At 37.4% G+C, this 23,814-nt stretch overlaps 1 long non-coding RNA gene across 5 annotated transcripts in view; it reads right to left on the reverse strand.

The window, feature by feature from the left end:
* LOC308623060 overlaps positions 1 to 23,814 on the reverse strand; it is a 200,643-nt gene that overhangs the window by 134,612 nt on the left and 42,217 nt on the right. For all 5 annotated transcript variants that reach the window (XR_014016725.1, XR_014016726.1, XR_014016727.1 and 2 more), the window contains one exon: positions 15,835 to 15,946. This is a non-coding gene — a long non-coding RNA (uncharacterized lncRNA). The remainder of the gene's footprint in view (positions 1 to 15,834; positions 15,947 to 23,814) is intronic.

Raw genomic sequence — 23,814 nt, forward strand, 5'->3', positions numbered from 1 at the left:
ACACAACAGATAGGAAACGTACGCAGTACTGTCCTCCATTCCACACATATATGAAAGCTTCTAAAGAGACCTATTATAGAACACGTGGGAATTCCCCACATGAATCTAAGACTCTTTTGACTGACTGAAAGTAGAATTGAGGGGCCAGGGAAAGGACTTCCCCTGCCGTTGATTAAAAACATTATTCTGTTTTTGAGTTGTCATACTGAGTTGACCATGAAGTGAACAAAAGTCCCCTTAAAATGTACTTTTTGAACTTTCTCTTCTAATACTGGATTCTAAGATGGACTTATAGACAAAATCCTCTGACACACTAAAAACAGTTTCTTAAGTAAGTTCACAATCGTAAGAAGAAGGAACATGAAGTTCTAATGTTCTGAAAACACACATTAACCAGTCCACCTTAATGAAACGTGCGCACCTATGGATGAAATGAAGTGTCTGCAAATGTGGATTTGCAAAGTCAGTCATTTTTGGCATCACAAACTTATTACAGGGTTTTTTTTGAAATAGCAGGTTCCTTAAGAGCACATACAATGATGATCTGATGAACAGAAACAATTTTTACATATATCATTTCAAGAACGTTCCTATTATATGCCAAAACAATAAAATATTCTTCTTCTTTCATTCTTCTTTAGAAATGGACTTGAAGTGAAAATGTAAAGTCATTTGAGTTGAGTTCAAAAAACTAATCAGACAAAAAAAATCAAATTAATTGAGAATTTCACCCCACAAACAACATAACAAGCGATCTGTAATGTGAATTCCTAAGGTTTGAACAGAGTAGCCCACGTGGTACAAGGATGTGGCACACAGAATGTGAAGATTTTTAAATAAAACCAATAAAGCAAATATACAAAGACTAGGAGAAACATAGTTACTAACTACTTCAAGTCCCTTTTAGGCCTAGGCAGTTTTTATTTATTCTTTTTTTTTTTTTTTTTTTTTTGCGGTATGCGGGCCTCTCACTGTTGTGGCCTCTCCCGTTGCGGAGCACAGGCTCCGGACGCGCAGGCCCAGAGGCCATGGCTCACGGGCCCAGCCGCTCCGCGGCACATGGGATCCTCCCAGACCGGGGCACGAACCCGTATCCCCTGCATCGGCAGGCGGACTCTCAACCACTGCGCCACCAGGGAGGCCCTATTCTTAAGGCTTTAAACATAAAGTACAAAAAATAGTACGAGAAATAATAGGCATGGTTTAAATATAACAGGGTCCAGACACATAGGACAATTAACAAGTCTCTTAAATTGGGACTACACTCTGCTTACTGACTTGCTTCCAAAGAGTAGAGTATGCTAAGGGGTGGGGCGGGGAGACTACGTTTACAGTGGAGGAACCTTGCAAACACTACCCTGGCCAGGTAACCAAGGTCAGCAACATCAGGGATAAGTCATGATGATGGCATGTTCCCTGCACACAACATGATAAGAATGTCACTTCACCTCTGTGGTCTTCCTCTTAAAACCCCACAACCCCAGACTAATAATCAGAAAAACAGGAGAGATATCTGAACTGAGGAACGTTCTACAGAACATCTTACCAGTATTCCTCAAAACTGACGCCATCAAAAACAAGGAAAATCTAAGAAACTGTCACAGACAACAGGAACTTAAGAAGACATGATGACAGGATGTAATATGATATCCTGGGTGGATCCTGGAACAGAATAAGGGTATTACGGAAAAACTAGTGAAGTCTGAAGAACATGTGGATTTTAATTAGTTAATACTAATGTACCAATGTTTGTTCCTTAATTGTGACAAATATGATAAGGTAAGAGTTATCAACTGGGGTAACTGGGTGGGGGACATATGGGAACTCTCCGTACTATCTTTGCAACTTTTCTAAAAGTATTCTAAATAAATAGCTTATTCAAACTTTTAAAAACTCCGTCCACGGCACCAATGCCTGGTGCTTCAGGTGGGTGCTGCAGCACTGGCTTGCACCAACAGGGACAAACACAGGCTAGGACCCCGGCCACTCTGTATGCTGACCGACTTCGGCCAATCTGGGAACCTAAGATGCCAGGGACCACAGATGGTGCGCATGTGAAACAGGAACAGACATCTCCGAGTGCCTAACACCCCCATGTGAAGTGAAAAATAGGCAATTTTATGCAAGAAAAAAAGACAAAGGCTAAGTGGGTTGGCCTGGAGCCACCAGTGCTCTGTGAAAACACACGACAAACCAGCCTCTAGCCTTCACTTAGCAAGTACCACTGCCAGAATCCAAGCAGGTGTGAAAAAGAGATATGCAGCCTTCCCTCCCATACCCTACAGGTTCTGTGTCCTATTTCCTTACCATAAAAAAGGTAAATCAGAGAAGGGGAGGCACAGAATTCCCTTAAAGATTTGTAGGAGGAAGACCATTAAAAGACTTTTCTGGCCAAGGAGCACACAACTCTAGCTTCAAGAATCTGTCCAGCCAGGGCACATGGTACCGTGTGAGCCATGTTCTACAGGGGGGAGGTGAAGCCCCTGAAGTGCTGCTCAATGTAGAAAGACACTCGTCTACAGAATAAACACGTGGCATGACTCCGTTTGCTGCGATGGATTTCCTTCATTGCCTTGAATTTTAATCGAAAAAGAAATCTGGGGATTTATCTTCTCTAACCAAAAAGTTCCAGAATTCATAAGCTGGATGAATATGCAGTACTCGTTAGGCCAGAAAATTAAAATACAAATGACTAAATTTTTTTCAGAAAACTAACACACTGTCAATCAAAATCCTAACAGTTCTAGAGGGAAAGTGACCAACTATTTAAAGTTTATCTGAAAGAGAAACGATGTAGAAATATCCCAGACAAATCTAAAAAATAATAACAGTGCTGCTGCTGATGAAGAAGGGTGCTCTAACAGCTCTCGTAGTTAAGACAGTGTGGTATATATCTGGAATCAACAGACGGACCCATGGAAGAGTAACATGCCCGAAAATACAACAAATATTAAAAATTGGTTCATTTACTCAAACGTCTATCGCAGTATGGGCACTGCTGATGGTTCCTTGACAGTGAAACAAAAAAGGCAAAGTCAGACCAAAAGGACAAAGTATGTGAATACGGCCAACCCCATGGGGTAAGTTAGATGTTTTTCTCACATCTTACATCTGAATCTATTCCAGATAAATGTTTAATTATATAACAGCCTGGCATTACGAGAATAAAACACAGGTGAATATTTATACATAATTTATTGATGGAAAAGATGTAAGTTCAAGAATAATCAGGGCTTCCCTGGTGGCGCAGTGGTTGAAAGTCCGCCTGCCGATGCAGGGGACACGGGTTCGTGCCCCGGTCCGGGAAGATCCCACATGCCGCAGAGCGGCTGGGCCCGTGAGCCATGGCCGCTGAGCCTGCGCGTCCGGAGCCTGTGCTCCACAACGGGAGAGGCCACAACAGTGAGAGGCCTGCGTACCGCAAAAAAAAAAAAAAAAAAAGAATAATCACTGTGAATTGTGCTAACCTAACTGTCAACAGGGGCATGATCAAATAAATGGATGGTTACGTAGACCTTAAACTGTTGATTAAGAAATGTATTTATTAACATGCAAAATGTCAGTATTTAGTAAAAAGGTAAGGTATAAAAATTATGTGTGCAGTACAAATGCCTAGATATAGATATTAAAGATGACATTGACAGGAAACATCTATTCTGCAAAGATATCAAGACTCCTCAAATTAATCTATAAAGTCAATGCATGAACTCAATCCAAGGAAGATTCTTCTTGTAGGTCTAAAATGCATGTCAGACAAAAGGCAAAAAGTAGGGACAATTTTAAAGATGAACAAGGAGAAGGGAGGATTTACCTTACCAGACAGTAAGATACAATAAAGAAATAAAGGTATCATAAAGTGTAGAAGTGAAGCAAGAAAAAAACCCCAATAAAACAAAAAAGACCTATATAGATGGAAACTTGACGTGGCAAGATGGCACTGCACGTCAGTAGAGAAAAGATGCACCATTGATAAATGCTGCTAGGAAAACTGGCTGTCCACGGGAAAATAAAATGAGTTAACTACACCTCACAATATACACACAACTCCATTTTAGATGGATTGCAGGTGAACCTGTGAAAAGCAAAACTTTAAAACTTTTAGTAGAAAACAGAGGAGAATATTTTTATATGACCTCAGCCTAAGGAAGAATTTTTCAAATAAGACACAAAGAAACAATGCGAAAAGGACTGATTAAATTTGACTGCATAAAAGGAAACTCCTATTCAAGAAAAAGCATTATTTAAAAAGTGAATGATCAAGCCCTAAACCAAGAGAAGATAACTGTACACATACAGACAGCAAAGAAGGGGTAAGAAAAATATATAAAGATTGTTTAAATTAATAAGAAAAGGAAACCAATAGGAAAAGGGGGCACATGACTGGCATACACACTTCACTGAAGACACTCAAGTAGCTACATTCTCAATCTCACTAGTAATCAACAAAATTTTTATTAAAACCACAGTGAGATACCATTTTATACCCATCAAATGACAAAATTAAAATGTGACAATGCCAAGTGTTTGTGAGGATACGGAGCAAGGTACAAGCACTGTAGAGGGCAGTTTCATTACAGTTACTCAGTTTGAAGTGATGCACATTCTAAGACCAGGAATTTTCCGGTTATATACCCCAGATGAACTAAGGACATGCACTCAGGAGATACAAACAAATTAAATGAGTGACTACAGCTATAGATATTAGCATGAGTAAATCTCAGAAACATAATATTGGACCAAAAAGGCAAAAGCTCTGATGATGCACATGATATGTACTAAGTGATGGATGCTGAGATGTGCTGCTTAGGTCTCCCTTTATGGATGAAGGGCTTATTCCCCCAGCTACTGGGAGTGCTGCAGGCTGACAGCCCTCAGCTGAAAAGAGTCACCTTGTCAAAGTCAGGTCCCCTCTCCGGGGGCAGCCTATGCCAGGTAACTGGCCACAGCGAGGCTACGAATGCTTGGCTCCTTGCCCCAACTTAGGACAATTCTGAAGGGCTGTCCCACCTCCAGTGCTCCCTCTGGCATCGGCTGAGGCCTTTCTTGTGACTGCACTGCAGCCTAATTTCTCTCTCTCTGCCCAATCCCACATCCTTCTCTCTCACAGGTGTTAATCCTAAAATCTCCTTAATAAACCTCCTGCCTGTTAATCTCCTTCTCAGAGTCTGCTTTCCTTGGAACTCTCCTTTCAACAGATACAATTTATATCTTGTTTGAAAACATGTACCACACAAATTTAAGAAGACTGAAATCATACCAAGTATTTGTTCTGACCACAATGGAACAAATCTAGAAATCAATAGAAGAAAAACTGGAAAATCCACAAGCATGTGTAGATTAACACAGTCTTGAACAACCAACAGGTCACAGAAGAGATCAAAGGGGAAATTAGAAATATCTTGAGACAAAAAGGAAAACACAACGTACTGAAATTTATGGGATATAATAAAATCAATACTAAGAGGGAAGTTTATAGTGGTAAACACCTACATTAGAAAAGAAGAAAGATTCCATATAAACAAGCGAAACTTATACCTCAGGGAACTAGAAAAACAAGAACAAACTAAGCCCAAAGTTGGCAGAAGGAAGGAATAATAAAGATTAGAACAGAAATAAACAAAATAGAGAGTAGAAAAACAATAGGAAAAAATTAACGAAAGAGTTGGTTTTTTGAAAAAAATCAGCAAAACTGACAAAACATTTAGCTAGACTAAGAAAAAAAGAAAACTCAAATAAATAAAATCAGAAATGAAAGAGGAAACGTAACAACTGATACCACAGAAACAAAAAGGATTGTAAGAGACCGCAATGAATAATTATATATCAACAAACTGGATAACACAGAAGAAACAGAAAAATTCCAAGAAACCTACAACCCACCAAGACCAAATCATGAAGAAGACCAAATCTGAATAGTGTTAAGGAGGCTGAATCAGTAGTCAAAAACTTCCCAACAAAGAAAAGCACAGGATCAATGGTCACTGGTGAATTCTATCAAATAGTTAAAGAAGTATTAAAGCTAATTCTTCTCAAACTGGTACTGGCATAAAGACAAACACGTTGACCAATGTAATAGAAGAACCCAGAAATAAATCCACGCATATAGGTCAGTAGATCTTCAATAAGGGTGCCAAGAATACACAAAAGGGAAAAGACAATCTCTTCAATAAATATGTTGGGAAAACTGGATATCCACATGCAAAAGAATGAAATTGGACCCTTATCTTATGCTATATACAAAAGTCGACTCAAAATGGATTAGACTTAAACATTAAGACCCAAAACTGTAAAACTCCTAGGAGAAAATACAGGGGAAAAGCTTCATGACACTGGTCTTGCAACAAAACCAAAAATAGACAAATATCTGTACATTAAACTAAAAAGCTTTTGTACAGCAAACAATCTAACAGAGTGAAAAGGAGTACCTACAGTATGAGGGAAAATATTTACAGACAACATATCTGATAAAGGGTTAATATCCATGATATTTAAGGACTGCTACAACTCAGTAGCATAAATAAACAGATACACAAATAGATAAATAAATAAGTTAAATGATTAAAAATGTGCAAAGGACTTGAATAGGCTTTTCCCCAAAGAAGACATACACATGACCAACAGGCATATGAAAAGATGCTCAACATCGCTAATCTTCAGGGAAATGCAAATGCACAATGAGATGTCACCTTACACCTGTCAGAATAGCTATTATTAAACACACACACACACACATCTCCCCCAAAAAAGCAAGTGTTGGTAAGGATGTGAAGAAATTGGAACCCTCGTGCACTGTTGCTGGGAATGTAAAATGGAGCAGCTGCTATGGAAAACAGTATGGGGGTTCCTTAAAATATTAAAAATAGAACTACCATATGATCCAGCAATTCCACATCTGGATATTTATCCAAAACAACTGAAATCAGGATCTCAAAGAGATATTTGCACTCCCATATTTACTACAGCTAACAGGTGAAAACAACCTAAATGTCCATTGATGGATGAAGGGATAAAGAAAATGTGTAATAAAATATTAATCAACCCTAAAAAAGAAGGACATCCTGTCATGTGGGACAACATGGATGGACGTTGAGGACATTATGCTAAGTGAAATAAGCCAGTCACAGAAAGACAAATACTGCATGATTTCCATTTGTATGCGGTACCTAAGGTATGCAAACTCATATAAGTTCGAAGTAGGATGATGGTTGTCAGGGGAAATGGGAGTTGCTGTTTTAGTGTGTATAGTTTCAGTTGTGCAAGATGAAAAAGTTCTAGAGCTCTGCTGGACAACACAGTAGTTACAGTTAATAATGTACTGAACACTTAAGAAATTTGTTAAGAGCGTAAAAAAAAAAAAAACAGGTACCACAATTCTATCTATGTTTAGGAATACATCCATATGTAATAGAAGCGTAAAAACATTCAAGAGAATGATAAACACCAAATTCAGGGTAGTTACCTCTGTAAGGTAGAAAAGGAGACAGGCTTAGGAAGAACACACACAGTGTTTTACTAATTACGTAACACTTTAATTATATACTATTCCTTATGCTTTCTTTATATGCTTGAAATATTCCATAATTTTGAAAAGTAACTTTAAAGGAACAGCTTGCCCCTCTATCAGCTGTTCTCTACCTTCTTTTTACCAAAATAAAGAAGACAGATGACATTCATGTGGACAAGAGTTTATCACGGGGTGTTCCCACATTTTGAAACAAGATCACATTTCACGGTGAAAGCAAAGAAAACAGAGCTACAGAGTTCTTTTTTCTTTTACATTCTTTCTCTTTAAAATGTTGCAATCTCAAAGTATTTAACATGTTTTTAACTCCTTAGAGTGTACCAGGAAGATCGTTTGAAATTTGCTGCCACACAGATAAAGTGCATCATTTTCTACAGTATTTCCACTTCTCTTTCTCCTGCTCAAGAAACTATCAGATTCAAATGAGAGAGAAATTATTAGGCTAACTTTGCTTTTGTCACATTTCAAACTCAGTAGTGCGATAATTTGAACCTGGGCAGTCTGACTCTGAACTTGGATAGTGTTTATTACCAGGAACAACCCAGAGAAAACTTCTAAAAGTAAGATTCAGAGTAAAAGGAGATGCCTATGGATCATTCTTTCTAAATTCAGAACATTTTCCAATACAAAAAGTGTTAAAAGTATAATTACAGTTATGTAAAACACAACACGCTCATGATTTTTGTACTTATAATAAAAAATACTAGCAAAATAAAGGGACTGCCTGGATAATTTAAATCAAAGAACACATTCACATGAAACAGTCACATAGATGAGATGAAATGATTTCCCTAAATTTATCAGAATAATTCCACAACTGCCAGTGTCACTGTATTTGTATAGCTCTGATCTTGTCAATTGTAAAGATTTCACTGTATATTGAAATTAGTTCCACGTCCCTAGGGTTGGTTCACAGAACAATGTTCTTCCTTGTCCCCCACCCAACTTTCTGAGCTATGTATGACAGCAAAACATCAAAGGACTCAGAAACTCAAACAAAGGGAAAAAAGTGCATGGAGGGAGGCAGGATGAAAATATTCAAATTTTGCTAATTTGGGGCAAACAGATTTTGTACATATCCAAGGCACTGAGAACAAACAATCCAACTTATCTTTAACCAACATTAATCACTCAAGACCACTACTAAGAAACTAAACTTTGGGTTCTATATTTGTTTGATATAACCGATTTATAAACACATTTGCAAAGAAGGAGGAAAACAAAATAAATAAATAAAACTTCTCAGATATAGGCAAAAAAAGAAAAAAGGTTGTTGACTGGCAATGGAAATCTGTAATGATCTATGTCACGAAAGTTTTCACATCTTAAAGGGATCCTATTCACAATCCTTCCCTTTACATCACGTGATGTTTCGAGTACCTCTTTCCCTTGACACTGTCAAAATAATCTTTTTCTTTCACATTTTCCCAGCAATCTACTTGTCCCTAACTTTTCAGCCACATCTTGCAAAGGAATTCAGGGCTCAGCTCTGGTTAGCAACAACGCAGGCACGCCCTCTTGTGGCACAAAAGAAAACTGCCTGCTTACACTGGCACTCATGCCCAAGTTATTTCTGTTTTAGAGCACTGGAGCATGTACCTCATTGCCTGTGTTTTTATAGACAAGGAAACAGCCTAACTGAGGTCCAGCAACTTACTTCCTCAAGGTACCTCGACCAAGAGTACATTTAAAGCAGGATCTGACCACATATTATTAAAAGGTAAGTTGGAAGCAGTAAGTAAAACCTAATTTTAACTTCTGTTTTATGTAGTTTCAAAGCAACCGTTTACGTAGTATCTTTGGCTTAATGTAATATATTCATGATCATTAAAAAAGACAGGAAAGTGCAGAGTGGGCAAAAATTTTCAGAAGGAAGCGGAGTTATTTTCCAAATTAGTTTTCAATATTCTCGAAAAGTATAGAGTATTATTTTGTGTATCATGGATCTATTTGTTACCAGTGTACTTCTTTCAAAAGGACAAAGTAGAAATGATTAGAATTTCCAAAATAATAATTTGTCATCCTCATTCACATGCTAATGTCAATGGATATGAATAAAAATTTATGCTTTGTGTTTAGGCATATCAAAAAATTTTAAACCCGTTGATTTCAAAATACTTTTATTATTAATCTTTATCAAGAATTAATAGGATTAAAAGTACCTCCTTTACAGGGTTATTTTAAAAGTTAAATGAGCTAATACATATAAAGGATGGAGCAGTCTTTTCTAAAATTTACCCTTTTAATCTTCTTTGTACCAAAGAAGTATAAAGAATGTACTTTATATATGATAAAAATGTGGAGACAAGAGGTCAAGTAGATAAAAGTAATAAAAAGGAATTACTAAATTCTTAAACGTGATAGGTTTTCATGTCCAAGCATTATTCCACTCTGTAATTGCCCTGAAGTTTTCAACAGTGATTTTACCTGTAAACATGAGACCCACTACAGCCCGAGATAATGAACAAACACAGACACCCCCAAGACCACGTCAGTTTTCACTTTCCTCCCTAATGCTCCACGTGTGTTCCCCCAGTGGATGAGGGGTCACAGAGGGGCATCTTTAAAGTTCAGTGAGGTGTATGCAAATAGCTGCACTCCTCTGATAAAACCTCTAGAGTGAATTATTGGTTTCCCAAAGCAACAATCAAAACACATAAACCTCCTGGGTGTCTTGTATTCTCACCTTGTGTGAATGGTATCACCACTTGTTGAGATGGCCAAGGGCAAAGTTGAACTAATCCTTGATGTCTTTTTCTCCTACATTCTTCAAATTCTGCCAGTCACAAAGTCATGTCACTCAGGCTCATTGCATCTCTTGACCCTATTCTCTCTTCTTTAAACCCAATGCCACAGCTTTAATGTCCTCCCAACTCCCCCCCCAACACCCGACAACCTGGCTAACAGCCAAGTCCTGTTCATCCTCCAAATCTCCGCTTTCTACATTCCCTGCTCCAAAGCTTCCCCAACCTCTCTCTGAACGCCCCTCCCTCCAAGGAGGCAGGTTACATATCATCAGGCCCCCACCCTCAATTCCATGCTTCTTTTATCCTTGTAGGTATATCTTATCTTTGGTGTGCTTGACAAAGATGAGTGTTCCATAAATCTTTGTCGAATAAAGGATTTGTTTTGGAGGGGGGGAGGAAAAAAAAGAAAAAGAAAAATTTAGTTAAATAACTGGTACTTTATTTGGGAAAATGGCTGAATGAATTTCAGGTAAAGAATTGGGTTGTTTCCAGAATAAATTTTTTCTATTTTAATAAACTTAGGCAGAATCACAGGCAAGATGTTCTAGAGTTGTTAATTTTTTCATTAAAATTAGGTCATTTTCTGATTTTATCTAAGGAAGTAAAAATTCAGTCTCCCCAGGGATCTTGATTCGTACTCTGGTGCAGAACAGGGCCAGACCCAGCTGGAAAGTGCTCCAGGGGAGCTCTCTCGGTTGCACTCTACCTCCCATTCCCAAGGACCTTATGTCCAGATTACTTGCTGTCTCCACATATATGGTGTTGGCGACAGGTGGGTGGGCACCTAGAAGGATGTGCTTCTCTGCATCTACAAAATGCAAAGGTGTTAAGCTGTCATCAGTTTCCTTTGTGAAGAACTAAGAGGTGGAGGATAACCTACACGTTTGAACTACTGTGCACGAATAGAGTATCAATCTAAGAAACTACCATTTCTTCTGGCCGGAGGTGGGGGGGTGTTAATAGTTGTTACACATAAAGCCAATCATTCTAAATCAATGTTCACATGCAAGGGAAATGCAGCTGTTACTGTTCACTAAATTCTGGGAAAGACAACTAATAATGATTTCTGTTTCGCAATTAGAATTCAAAGAACATCTGACACAGAAATTAATTCAATAGGTCTCACCAAAGTATTCCAAAGCAATAGAGTACAATGAAATCAGCAATACCGTCCCATTTCTTGAATGGTCCTCTTAAAGAGGATTTAAAATTTTGAGTGGCCACCCATTTTTAATGGCTTTATTGAGGTATAATTTATATGCCATGAAAGTCATCCATTTTAATGGTACAATCAGAAGAGTTTCAGTAAGTTTATACATAAACAGCCACACGACTGTCAATAAGAATACTTCCATCATCCCAACAGCTCCCTCCTACCTGTTTACAGCCAAACTCTGCTTCCACCTCTGGCCCCAGGCAATCACTAATCTAATCTATGATTTTGCCTTTTCTTAAAATTTCATATAAATAGCATTATACAACATTCAGTCCTTTGTTTCTGGCTTCTTTCAACCGGCATAATATTTTTGAGGTTCATCCATGTTGTACTATGTAGCATGAATTAGGAGTTCATTCTTTTTCATGACTGAATAATATTCCACTGTGTGGATATCACACATTTTGTTTATCCATTCACCAGCTGATGGATTTGGATTGTTTCCAGTTTTTGTCTACTGTGAATAAGCTGCTATGAACATATGCTTGGTTTCTGAATGGACATAATTTTTTTACAACCTTATTGAGGTGTAACTGATACACAATAAACTGCACATATTTAAGTATACAATTTGATGAATTCTGATGTATGTATACACCCATGAAGCTACTATGCATAATCAAGATAACGAATATATACATCACCCCAGTGTTTCATTGTGCCGCTTCCTTTGGAATCCTTCTCTCCCTCCTCTCCTGAGCCATCCTCAGGCAACCATGGATCTGCTCTCTGTCACTACAGATTAGTCTGCATTTTCTAGAATTTCAATTAAATGGAATCAGACTGTATGGCACTTGGGGGCGGGGGGAATCTGGCTTTTTTTCATACTGCATAATTATTCTGAGATTCATCCATGCCATTGTATATATGAATAGTCCAATCCTTTTCATTGTTGAACAGCATTCCAGTGTATGGATTTATATATTCATCTGCTGATGGATACTTACATTATTTCCAGTTTTTGGCAATCACAAATAAAGCTTCTATGAACACTGTATACAAGTCTTTGTATGGACATATGCTATTATTTCTCCTGACAATATATTTATAGGAATGGAATTGCTAGATAATTTGTTAAGTGTATGTTGAACTTTTTAAGAAACTGCCAAACTGCTTTCCAACATACCTGTACCATTTTATATTCCAATCAGCAATGGGTGAGGATTCTGGTTTCTCCACATCCTTGCCAACACATGGATTGTTAGTCTTTTTAATTTTAGCCATTATAGTGGGTGTGCAGCAATATATCATTATGGCTTTAATTTGCATTTCCCTAATGACTAATGATGTTGAAACTCTCTTCTTGTGTTTATTTGCCATTCATGTATCTTTTTTTGTGAAATGACTCTTCAAATCTTTTGTACATATTTAAATCGGATTGCTGTCTTATGACTGAATTTTAAGAGTTCTTTATTTTTTTTCTACATACAAATCCATTAACAGACATATGTTTTATAAATATTTTCTCCTAGTATGTGGCTTGACTTTTCATTTTCTTAAGAATGGTATCTTCTGAAAAGTAAAACTTTAATTCTGATGAAGTTCAATTTATCATTTTTTTTTATTCTTCATGCTTTTTATATCCTATTGACTAAATCTTTGTCTAACCCAGGACACAAGACTTTCTGCTATGTTTGCTTCTTTACATGTTGGTCTATGATCCATTTTAAGTTATTTTTGTGTATACTGTAAGGTAAATGTCAAGGTACATTTTATTTCACATGGAAATCCAACTGTTGCAGCGCTGTTTATTGAAAGGACTATGCTGTCCCTATAGGGTTACCTTAGTACCTTTGTACTAAGCAACTGACCACATATGTATCTATTTCTAGATATTTTGTTCCACTGATCTATATGTTTACCCATATGCAAATACTACACTGTTCTTATTATTATAGCTTTATGATAAGTTTTGAAAACAGGTAATATAAGTCCTCCAACTTTCTTCTTTTTTCCCCAACTTCCTTCTTTTTTGAAGTTACTTTGACTATTCTAGATCTTCTGCATTTCCATATAAATTTTAGAATCTGTTTGCCAATTTCTATAAATATATTTCTACAAAAGTCCTGTCTGAGACTTTGGCAATGACTTTGTTGAGCCTCCAGATCAATTTGGAGAAAACTGCCACATCATCAATACAGAATCTTCCATTTATTCCCACTTATTTAGGGATACTTTAATTTCTCTCAACAAAATTTCGTAGTTTTCAGTATGTAGGACTTACAGTTCTCTTGTTAAATTTATTCCAAAGTATTTTGGTTTTTTGGATGCTGTATGAATGGACTTGTATATTCCTGGCATTTCACATAAATGGAATCATACAATAGGTGACCTTTTGTGACTGTCTTCTTTCACTTTTCATGTTTTCAAGGTTCATGCATGTTCCAGTATGCATCAGTACTTCATTCATTTTTACTGCCCAATAGTATTCCATTACATGGATATACTGCATTTTATTCATCCAGTCATCAGTTGACAGATCTCAGTTTTCTAAGGGTTGATGGTTCTTTTAGTAAGTAGCTTGAACTTAAACTGTAGAATCTGTCTTCCCCCCATGAAGTGTAGCCTCTGATACCTTTGCTTTGTTTTTAAAATTCCTATTTGTTTTCTGGCCTGGTTCCCTAGAGGTATACCTCTGTGTCTGCATAGACAATAAGCAGTGCTCACATGATGTTACCATTCATTACCTTTCATCTTCTCTCCCCATCACTCACTTCCCTCCAATCAATCACCTCGCCTCCTACAATTCAAACAAGCCAGGCACACTCCTGCTATTCCCTCTGCCTAGAACACTCTTCCCCCAAATATCTATAGGGCTCTTTCTCTCACCTTCTTCAATTCTTTGCTCAAATAACACCTATTCAGTGAGGCCTTCCCTGAACCATCTATTTAGAATTGAACCCCTCCCTTGCATTTTCTCCAAAGCACTTACTGCCTTCAAATAGATTATATATTTTACTTATTTATGTTTTTAGTCTAGTTTCACTAATGGAATGTTAACTCCATGAAGGCAGGAAGTTTTGTTTATTTTGTTCACTACTGTAACACCAGTACCTAGAAGACTGTCTGGCACATAGCAGGTACTCAGTAAATATTTGATGAATCAAAGAATCATATTCTTAAAACAATATAAATTTATATTAATTGATCCATACACAGCCCAGAAGGGTCAAGGCTTACAGAATGCTGAGTAATGGATGACTAAGTATATTGATCATATACAACAGGCCAGTTCTGTTCACTGGAAATATAATGTAAGCCACAAGTAATTTACAATTATCTAGCAGCCACATTAAAAAAAAAAAAGTAAAAGAAAACAAGTGAAATTAATTTTAATAATATTTTGTTTCGCTCAATATATCCAAAATATTATCATTTCAACATGATTCATACAAAAATTATTAATAAAATAGCCTTTTTTTCATACTAAGTCTTGAAATGTGTGTATTTTATGCACAGCACATCTCAACTGGGACCAGCCACATTTCAAATGTCAATAGCTACTACTGGCTACTATACTGAACAGCTCAGATACAGACCAAAATTAAATAACCCCATTGTAGTGGGAAGCATCTTGTGTATTTATTAATTGTATTCACCTCAGCATTCCAAAAAAGGCCCTGGTACAGCCTCATAGTTTCCTAGTTTTGTCAAAACAGATTCAATGGATATAACAAGAGAACTAGTAGCTTTCATACTGAAAAACAGTTTATATCAAAATGACTGGCTCAACTCTTTAAACTTCACTCAGAAGTTTTAATTAGAAAGAATGAATGCCCTTCTTTCTCAGTCTCTTTAATTAAGAAACAAAGTCAAAATCCAGAGAAATTTTGTAATCTTATCTATATTAGAAGGAAAAAAAATCTTTATTTTCAAATAGAACTTTTAAAATTCTACTTCCAAGAAACAAACCAGTATTTATTTCAAGTTAGCCAAAATACATTCCGTATTAAAATACAATTTTTATATACATAGAGTTGCATTTAAAAAATTCATAACAGTTGTCTTACCAATATTTTTGCATTCATAATATAAAAGCGAAATAAGGCACTAAGGAGAGTGCTCTTAAATTTTTAATATATACATTTAGGTCCTCAATATGTTCCTTAAAAGCTAATGGAAAATGTTTTCATTAACTTTTTTTTTTATCATCAGGGGATTAATTTCTTCCAGAATCCCATTATTTAAAAACATTCACTTATTGGAATTATAATAATTGACATCACTATTCAACAAGAAAATTTAAAGAACCCAATTAAAGTACCTGATAACTTAAAACTTTAAAGTCATAAAATTTTCCTTTTTTTTTTTTAAGCAATAAATCAAAACACACCACAGCATCTACTTACTCAGATGTTAGAGGGTGTTTTCTATCATCTCCCATAAACTGGCAGGTTTGAGCTTAGATCATCAGCGAGGCAGAGAAACTCCAGATGATAAAATATCCCAACTTTTTTCTCCCTGAAAAGCATAAATAAAATGCCAGTGTGAGAAAGAAAACTCGAGTTACAACCAAGATAGAACTCTCAGGAGTGGCTTGTCTAGATAGGGAGTAACTTCTGTTTCTTCGTTTCTTTTCTTTTTTTTTTTTTTTTAAGTGAGAGCTCACAAGAAGTTAATTCATGACCCTGGAGTTGTGGGTGACCTGATATAGCGATACTTGGTATTACAACTGCCCTTCTGTTTTAAGAAATCTCTTTGGGAGGAAGTCTAAATTAGCGCAATAAAATATGCATCCTGTACTATAACTTGATGGCTTTTTTACCAGTCTGACCCTTCAACTGGAGAGAGCCTCTATCTCTAATCACATAATTTATCAAAAAACTTAGATACTTTTGAAAGTGAAAAGGGTAACTTTTTTTTTTTTTTTTTGCGGTACACGGGCCTCTCACTGTTGTGGCCTCTCCCGTTGCGTAGCACAGGCTCCGGACGTGCAGGCTCAGTGGCCATGGCTCACAGGCCCAGCCCGCTCTGCGGCATGTGGGATCTTCCCGGACCAGGGCACGAACCCGTGCCCCCTGCATCGGCAGGTGGACTCTCAACCACTGCGCCACCAGGGAAGCCCAAGGAGAACTTTTGAAATATTTATTTATTAAACAATAAACTGTTTTTATTATACAGGTTTTTTTTCTAAAAAAAAATAAAAATAATGTACATCCGCTACATTAAAGGAAAAAATTTAAGGTTTCTTTATATTATATGAACACTTAAAATATCATAAGTAGATTAAGTATTCTTGGTGTATATTCAGTACTTTAATCCATTTTCTTAAAGAGTCTGTCTCTAATATTGTGTCACTGGTATTTTTTCCGGAAAAAAAAGTTTATTATTTGAAATTTTTCACCAAGTTACTGCAATCTTTTTTAAAGTTTCATTTTATGTTAAGCAATCTCAAATCACTGACATCTTCATCTGCCTCTTCTGTGTTGATATTATTTTTAACAAGAAAATGCTCTCTTCGCAGGTGCTGAGAAACCTGGTAAGCTCAAAGCAAATTCTGCTAAGTAGAGGATATTCTCAATTCTATTTTTTTATAAGAAAACTGTAAATATCTCAGTCTCACTGTTTTACAGATAACTCTCCTTTTGCCTAAATTGCAGTTCTTTTTTCCCACTCTTGCCGCCTCCAATCCAGCACAGGTAGTTTTTTCCACCAATGCAAACTTATCATGTCACTTCCCACCTAAAAACTTTTCAACAGCTTCCCATTGCTATTAGGATATAATCCCAAATCTTAGAAGGCCTCCAAAGTCCTGCACAACCTGGTCCCTTCCTACCTCTCAGGCCATACTGATGACCTCTCAAATCCTCCAAAGCACCAAGTTCTCCCCTGCTCCAGGTCTCTGCATGCTCTGTTCCCTCTGCTTGGAATGCTTTTCTTTTCAGTCCATCTTTTCTTCTAGGACCATCTTTCCTATCTGAGAGGCCTTCTAATGCCACCCAATTTAAAGTACACCAAGGCATTCTCTCTCTCTCAAAAGTATTTCATACTTTTCCTACGAAGCATTCATTGAAATCTGTATTTATTTATTTGTGTGTTTTTAGGAAGCCTATCTCCACCAGACAGTAAAAACTCCACCAGAGAGTGTATAGTTTGTTTGTTTGATTCACCCCTTAATCACTGTTTTTTACCCAGCCCCTGGCTTGATCCTTGGCACCTTGTGAACCTTCAGTAAATATTTGATAAATGAATGAATGAAAGACTGAGAAGAGAAGAGACAAAGGACAATCTAGTTATTTCCACCAACCTGTTACTTATGATCAAAAAAACTCATTATCTTAAATCTAACTACATCATCAAGCTCTCCCCCTATACAGGATTATTCTCATCAGCATTTAACAGTCTGTACTTTCTCCCAACCTAAAAGAAAGAGACGGACAGACACACACACACACACCTTTCTCCTGACCCCACATTCCCATGAATAAATTCCCCATTTCTCTAATGCAATTTCATAGGAATACTCAGAAGAGCTGACTATACCTGCTGTCTCCAATTCTTTCCTCCCATTCTTATTTGAACCCATTCCAACCAGGCTTTTATCCCCATCGCTTCCCTGAAACTGCTCTTGTTAAGTCACCAGTGACCTCCACCTTGAACCACCCAGTAGCCAGGTACTGAGGCAGGCACTTTAATGAATTCTCTCATCCATTTAAACAGTTCATCACAGCCACCTTTGAGGCAGGTACCATTTGCTATCCCCAGAGAGAGGATCCTCTCTTTTTTTAAACACTTTCTTGCTTGGTTTCCAGGACAGGACACCACACTGCTGCCTCTCCTCCCTCCTTCACTGGCCATTCCTTCTGAGACTTCTCATTATCTCAGCGTCTTGATGTTAGAGTGACCCAGGGCTCTCAGTTCTCTGTCTTCTTTTCTATCTATACACCCTCCCCTTGGTCGTCCCAATGGGTCTCATCACTTTAAACACCACCTACAAGAGCCTAAACCTCTTCCCTGAACTCAAGGCTCATATTTTCAGCTGCCTGCTTGACATCACTCCCAGATGTCTAACAGACATCTCACACTTAACATCACCTCATGACAAATTCCTGATGTTCCCCCCTAAGGCTGATGCTCCTACAGGATCCCCCATGTTAGTAAATGACAATTCAACCCTCCAAGTCATCCCTGACTTTTCTCTTTCCCTAACACCCTGTAACCAATCCATCAGCTAATCCCACTGGCTCTACCTTAAAAATATATCTAAATTCTGCCTACTTCTCCCTACTTCCACCACCACTACTGCCATCTAAGCCTCCACCATCCCTATCTAGATTATTGCAATAGTCCCCCAGTGGATTCTTTCCTTGCCTCACTGCATACTATTCTCAAAACAAAAGGCCAGAGTCATATAGAATAATAAAAAAAAAAAAAATCAGATCATGCCACTCCCTGAAACCCACTAACTGTTTCCCTTCTCATCAGAATAAAAATCATTTTTCTTTTTTTCTCTTCCGCCTGTAGAATTTAAGCTTCTTAAGGGGAAAATTGTTTGTTTTGTTCAATACTGTATCCCTCCAGTGGCATGAAAATGCCTGGCACCTAACAGGTCTCCAATATATACTTACTGAATAAAAAATGGGTGAAAACAATATCATGGATAAGCAATTTAACTAAATCTCCAGACTCTACTGCTCTTAACAGCAAGCTTTTGGAAAGCATGGACCATGCAGTTACAATTAAATTTTGCACAGTAACTTGCACACAAAGTCTTAATATAATTTCATCATTGATATGCTGTATTTCCCACTGAAATTTTAGTTTCCTATATTATATGAATGTCAATAACTTTAAAACTTAAGCAGAACATCTTAAAATATGACATCTGGGTCTCAACTTACACTGCAACTACCCAGCCGCTCCCTCCTCCGGGGAGGTATATGCTTACTTATTAATGCTCTGCACTGTGTGAGCACTGTCTTGACCGTTGCTCTGGAGCTCTCACTGTTACGTTATTTGCTGCACCGTCTGTAGGGGGACCTCATAGCCATGCAGGGGCTTAGACTGGATGGCAGGAAGAACAGTGACTGAGAGCCCAGCTCTGGCTGCTTTCTTTTTACAGAGTTCTTCTTTCAACTTCTGGGGTATATCTATTAATGCTTTAACTCTCTCAAAGGCATTGCTCAGCCAATAGCCAAATGTTTCCAAGGTCCTTTTCATGAGTAAGCCTGTCTTCTGAGAGTTCTATGACTCCTACAGGCTGTATCAGCCTACACACACTTCCATTTCCAATCCCCAGACTCCAACCTCCTCTTGGTTCTTACTGGACTCTATGTAAGAATATTTTATCAATGCAGTATCTTTATGTGATAAATTATATTTCACAGATAAAACTAGAGCAAGTTGAATTCTGAAACAATTATTCTACTCTCGAACACTGTTAAACCTTGTCTCATTCCACCAAGAAATTCAAAACCATTTGCATTATTTTTTAAATTATCATCATTCTATAATGAGACTATACATTTTCAACACATGTTATTAGTGCTTTTCTTAAGTATCAATATAAAACAACACTGCTAAAATCAGGATAGATCCCAACATGCCTAAAAATATATATTTATTATGATCCAGCATAAAAATTCTGGAAGAACTTTAACGTATGGCCATCATCAATAACATGAGAGGATGATGAACTAACATTTATTAAGTACTTACTATGTACCAGGCATTTTATCCACATTATCATATGTAATCCTTATAATAGCCTTGTATGATAAGTATATATCACCAGACTTCAAACCCCCCCAAGACGCCTTCCTAAAGCCCAGTACCACATCTTCTTATGTGCCAGACACTTGTGACTCACACTTAAGAAGCATTGGTCAGTTTTTACCAAAATGAGCAGCTAATAAATCAACATCTATATTAAAACTATTGTATCTGGTAAACATGTAAAGGTCACCTTATAACCTACAGGACAGGCTTAAGTGTTTTAAAATTTTTTCAGTTAATTCACCCTAGTAGATCCAAGGGATACAAGCATTCTTTAAAGAAATTGCACTATGATGACGATACTGAAGTTTTTCATGGAAAAGATGAATAGTTTGTTATATCTGGCCCTTACATATTTCAGGCAAAAGCTGTTTCTTCCATGTCACATAAGTTGCGAAGTCACAAATTACTCTGTTATGAAAACTTATATTAATGAGCAGATGCTCCTTGAGGAAAAAAGAAAAAAAAAAAGATTCCCTTGTTGACCTTCACTCTGAAGTGAACTAGACTTCTGAATGGTCAAAAATACAAGCCCAGCTCTTGAAATTCCATAAGAAATGTTGCTTGCGTCCTTCAAAGCTTAAAAACGTCACATTAATCTACAGAATAAAACATCTCCACTGAAAGCATTTGTCTGAGAACTTGAGGACGAACAGAATAAAATCAGCACTGATACAAAAACCACGCTGACGACACCAAATACTTAGAGAAACAAACAGAAGGGTGCTATTGACGATCGAGATTTCTGAAGCCCCTTCCTTAATGGCGTTTCCCCACAGCAGAGGTGCTGGATTCCGCGCTCCCAAAGCCACCGCCCCCAGCCCTGTGGCGCACGCACCTCCCAGCCCTGGTTCCTGCAGCCTCCTCAGACTCTGGAGAGCCCAGTCCACGTGAGCTGCACCCCTGGGTCTTTCACATAACTGTGGTTGAAGATATTTTTCACGAGGTTCTTTAAACAATGATTCACGTGATAAATTTCTGCTCGAGTTAGTTCCAGGAAATGTTTGGTTTCTGCAGATGTTTGTATGCTTCCCGTTGTCAGTACATGAAAACGATAGAATTCTGTGTTTCTTTTTCTTACTTGAGCAACTAGAAAATGTGAAATCAAATATATTGTCCAAATCTCTCAACACTGACGGATGGGAATACTTAATCCTTCAACTTCTTTCAGGTGAGATTGGTTTTATTTTTATATCAAGTTACTTTACTTTTGGCCTGAAATTTGTAAGTTGCTTTAAGTGTTTGCAGAAGCAAGGAAAGTTGCAAAATGTTTAAAACAGGAAAGACGTATCTAATGTTGACCTGCTTATAAGTTCCAGAATACATTTTTAAAAAAAGAGAAAAGTACACTGAGAAGCCACAAATGCCCAGAATTAAATTCTCTGTTATCTAAAAGATACAGAAGACTCCACAAAGAAACAAAACAGTCCTCTAGTCTCTGTTTAAGCCCAGTTAACCAGTTTGAATACTCAAATAGGTTCTTGGTTGAACCTCCCTAGCAATTTATTTAATTTTAAAAGCTATATTAGAAGGGCAAACACCTACCCATTGGATCATACAGGTCTAAAACATTAGTTATCAAACTTTTTTTAGTAGCAGAACCATTTCTGAGTTGGCAAACAAAAACCAAACCTAATACATAAAAAATTAAAATGGTATATTCTATATATTTATTATTGTAAGTTCAAATTTATAATATTAATTTGTAGTCAATGTGAATATGAGTTTTCCAATGGGTGAAAACTAGAAACTGAAGGTTATAAGTGAGAGTAATAAACTCAGATCAGCCCCAGTAAACACTTACTTCTGTATTTTGCTTGGATGCACTGTGCACTGCCCATGTGGGACTTCTCTCTACACATTCTGAGCTACCCACTTACCAAAGGCCACACGTAGCAGCCATCTACTCAGAAAGCATAAGAAGAAAACACAGCATGCCAGCAAGGCAGTTTCAGGTATTCCTCCTCACGGGAAGAGTCCACCTAAGAGTCCACATGGCCAACCAGGAGCTATTCTCTTGGGCATTCAGATGACAGCTCAGGTGCAAGGAAATGAGAATCACAGGGTAAGTGCAGAGTCACACTGGCTTAGAAGCCTTATGTCCCAAATAGAAACCAATACCTCAAATAACGATCCCAGCCACAGCTTCCAGGGTCCCCATGAAGTTCATACCCATCTCTGAAAAGTGCCCCAGGGAAGCGCAAAGCTACTGCTTCTAACCAAGAATTTAGAGTTCATGCATAGTTCCTCCCAGTCCAAATATATTTACCAAATAAAGATCATTTTTACCATAAGCAGTGTTGCCTAGTAACATGGCTGACTTTCCCCTTTATCGGGATTCAGAGAAATTAAGTAGAAAGTTCATCCAAGGTCAGGTTTGTCCTTAGAGAATGAGAATGGTTTGGTTAATTCTTTACCCACCTTCCTGATTAAAAAAATAATAATCCTAGCATATCAAGAATAGAAAGAACTTCCTTAGTTTCACCAAAAACCTATAACAAAACCATACTTAATGATTAAATAAAGTATTTCCTTTAAAAGCCAGGAAATTAGACCAAGAAGACTACAACTATCAGTTCTATTCAACAGTATAGAGGTCGTCAATGTAATAAAATAAAAATGAGATATAAAATTTTAAATTAAGTGACAAAATTTCTCCAAGTGATCATTATTTATAAATAGAATTATGAAGGCAAGCTATTAAAAGTAATATAAAAACAAGTTCATCAATGTTGCTGGATATAAGGTCAGTATACAGAAATGAATGTAATTCCTAGAAGTCAAAAAACACCACTTTGTAATTTAATTAGGAAAAGCTACCATTTAAAATGGCAGGACTTCCCTGGTGGCACAGTGGTTAAGAATCTGCCTGCCAATACAGGGGACACGGGTTCAACAAGCCCTGGTCTGGGAAGATCCGACATGCCGTGGAGCAACTAAGCCCATGCACCACAGCTACTGACCCTGCGCTCTAAAGCCCGTGAGCCACAACTACTGAGCTCACACGCCACAACTACTGAAGCCTGCACGCCTAGAACCCATGCTCCGCAACAAGAGAAGCCACCGCAGTGAGAAGCCCGTGCACCACAACGAAGAGGAGCCCCTGCTCAGAGCAACTAGAGAAAGCCTGCATGCAGCAACGAAGACCCAACTCAGCCATAAATAAATAAATAAAACATATGTATTAAATAAATAAATAAATAAATAGCAACTTTAAAAAACCCCTAAGTTCATGGATAGAGCAAACAGACCTGGTGGCTGCATGTGGTACAGGGGCGTGGGGGGGGAGCAGGGTGCAAAACGGGTGAAGGTAATCAAAAAGTACAAATTTCCAGGTATAAAATGAATGTCATGCGGATGTAATGTACAGCATGGTGACTACTGTTAATAATACTGTGTTGCATATTTGAAAGTAAGAGAATGGATCTTGAAAGTTGTCATCACGAAAAAGAACTGTGTAATTATGTATGGAGATAGATGTCAACTGAACTTATTGTGGTGGTCATTTTCCAATACATAAAAAATGAAAATCATTATATTGTACACCTGAAACAAATATAATGTTATGTCAACTATGCTTCAATGAAAAAGAGAGAGAGAGAAAAAAGAAAGAG

The sequence above is a fragment of the Mesoplodon bidens genome, assembly GCF_964165515.1.
Source record: "Mesoplodon bidens genome assembly, chromosome: 9".
Lineage (NCBI taxonomy): Eukaryota > Metazoa > Chordata > Mammalia > Artiodactyla > Ziphiidae > Mesoplodon > Mesoplodon bidens.